We start from the raw sequence: 3,073 nt of genomic DNA, 5'->3' as shown, positions 1-3,073 counted from the left end.
TTTACCACAAATAAGATCTTTTATTTGTCACCATTAAAGGTCTGCATTTTAAACAGATTCTTGGACTGGTGGCTCATATCCATCAACTCATTCAACTTTAGCACCTGTCTCGTCCCCAGTAGCTTTTCCAGAGCTACTAACTTCACCATGTAGCTCCATGAGTTTTCCCAATTCAAATTTGGGCTTCTTCAGCATTTTTACTAACAAAGACATCATGGAGCAGATAAATAAATTGGCAAGCCTTTTTTATGTCTTTTCCAATGCTATCTGGAATCAATTTATTGACCACCTTCTTCAAGTCATTTGTCTGCACCTCTCAGGTCATGATTTCCATCATCTTCTCGTGGATCTGGCGCACCTGCTGGTGCTGGGCATAAGAGGTCTTCCGAATCTGATTGTTGCATTTTTTTTTATTAAAACCCACACAGAGTAACCATTGGTAGTCTTGATATCAACGTGAGTTTCAATCATGATCTGCCACTTTTTGACCATGGAGCACATTTTGTCACGGGTAAGATCCATACCATGAAGATTAGTCAGGCAGTTTTTGTCCTGAACATCCTCAGTAATTAGCTTGAATTTTCTAAATGCTACTTCATCATTCTGCAGATCAGCAAGACTCACTTCAAAAACATGACCTTTGAGGCCATCAGATGCGATTTTGGTTTCTTGAGTTCTCATGACCAATGTTTTCCCAATATTCCTTATATTGAACATAGCTGATGCTTTCACATCATACCAATCCTTTTTAGAAAATGGGTCAACCACTTTCTTCTTGGCTCCCTTTTTGCCTGCTTTCATAAGGTGCTTGTTCTTGCCGACCGCCATGGTGCCACTCAGAGCCAAAAGGGCTTTCCTGGGATTTTAATTGGGACTAAATTGAATATATAAAATAAATTGGAAAGAAGTGACATCTTGACAATACTGATTCTTCCTATCCATGCATATGGAACATCTCCATTTACTTAGAGCTTTTATTACTTTTATTAGAGTTTTGTAGTTCTTTTCCATATTTTTAACATAAAACATGAAAGTGTATATTCCTTAACTAGTCCTGTAAGGTGAAGCCAAGGTCTTCTCTTGTGATGTATCCAGAGTCCTGTTCCTCATCCTTATGAAATGCATACTAACAGTGAATACTAGTTACATTTTATTTCTAGTTACATTTCTGTTATTATTATTTCCAGTTACATTTTATTTGCATTGGAGCAATAACTTAAAAAGCAACAAACAATCTGGGAGAGGTCTTCTAATTTTTATAATATTTTTACAAATTTTTTATTTTCTTGCTCACTCCAGATTAATACAGATTTATTTTAGAGCTCACCTTTATTGTGTTTTCCCAAGGCTTTTATCTGAGCATTCCTGCATGAAAAAAAAAAGCTTTATTTTTATAGTTATATCACATTGGTTTCTTTGACATTTAATTGAATTGTTATTATATCAAGTTTAATTAGCATATAAAACATTTGCAAATATGCAAATGATTCTTGATAAGCATACTCCTCAACCAGTAGGAAAAGGACCACATAAGCACACAAGGAGATGCCTACTAGCCATGAGCTTTACATGTGCTACAAGTATTACATGTATTATAGAGGACCCAGAAACCACTCAGAGGTCAGCTAACAGAACTTCTATTGTTTATTGTTTATTTATTTTGCTTTATTTTTATGAAACAAAATCACAAAGGGAAAAGGAACAAAGAACAACTTTAATCACCATTCTATATTTAGAAACTGTCAATAGAATAGGTTTAAAGAATAGAATTTTAAAGGTTTTTGAGGGGGTGGGTATTGTGTGTGATGTTTGTGGTGTGCTTTGACAGAAATTTTGCAGTTTGTTCTTTAATTATGAAATATTTTATATAGACTTCTTGATGATGGCTATTTTGACAGGAATGAGGTAATAACCTCATTGTAGTTTTGATTTGTATTTTTCTAATAATTAGCAATGTTGAGCATCTTTTCATGTGCCTGCTGGCCATCTGCATGTCTTCTTTGGATAAATTTCTATTTAGATCCTCTGCCCAGTTTTGATTGGGTTGTCTCCTTATTTTTTATATTGAGCTGTTTGCATATTTTTGAAAGTAATTCCTTGTCACTTGCACCATTTGCAAATATTTTCTTCTATTCTGTAGATTATCTTTTCATTTTGTTTATAGTTTCCTTTGCTGTGCAAAAGCTTTTGAGTTTAATTAGGCCCCATTTGTTTATTTTTGTTTTTATTTCCATTACTCTAGGAGACAGTTCAGAGAAGGCAATGGCACCCCACTCCAGTACCCTTGCCTGGAAAATCCCATGGACGGAGGAGCCTGGTAGGCTGCAGTCCATGGGGTCGCTAAGAGTTGGACACGACAGAGCGACTTCCCTTTCACTTTTCACTTTCATGCATTGGAGAAGGAAATGGCAACCCACTCCAGTGTTGTTGCCTGGAGAATCCCAGGGATGGGGGAGCCTGGTGGCTGTCATCTATGGGGTCACACAGAGTCGGACACGACTGAAGTGACTTAGCATAGCATAGCATAGGAGATAGTTCCAAAAAATATTGCCACAATTTATGTCAAAGGGTGTTCTATGTTTTTCTCTAGGAGCTTTATAGTATCCAGTCTTACATTTAGGTCTTTAACCCAAAAGCATAGAGACTATTATAATGAACACCTATGTGCCAACAACTCAGCATATGAAATAAACATTAGAGATATAAATAAGACCTCTTGTTTATGTATCCATCTGGGTCCCAACAAGAAACATAGTGACACACTCAATATGAGATCATTCCAAGAGATTTTGATAGAAAAATGACTATTTACCAAGGTGTGGGTATGAGAGAGCTACAAAAAACAGTGCAGAAATTTGGGAGTATTAGCAAAAAAGCTGTTACCATCCTTAGGCCCAAAGGGATAAGAAAAGGAGATATGCCTGGAATCCAAAGAATATCATGTAGAATTGGCCTCTTTGAGTGTAGCAGAGACCTCTGGTCAAACATAGGCAGTCTGAGGGGACCTCACAGAGAAGGAGACAGAAGAATACTCTCTACCCTCTTTCTGAATTCCTACTGGCTTCCCCATTGT

The 3,073-nt window shown here is 36.7% G+C and overlaps 1 pseudogene; it reads right to left on the bottom strand.

The window, feature by feature from the left end:
* Nucleotides 1-828, bottom strand: LOC133243342 (small ribosomal subunit protein eS1-like; annotated as a pseudogene).
* Nucleotides 829-3,073: the final 2,245 nt, after the last annotated feature.

This window comes from Bos javanicus, chromosome X, assembly GCF_032452875.1.
Source record: "Bos javanicus breed banteng chromosome X, ARS-OSU_banteng_1.0, whole genome shotgun sequence".
Lineage (NCBI taxonomy): Eukaryota > Metazoa > Chordata > Mammalia > Artiodactyla > Bovidae > Bos > Bos javanicus.
The sequence above is the reverse complement of the archived record's forward strand: the minus strand, read 5'-3'. Positions and strand labels throughout refer to the sequence as shown.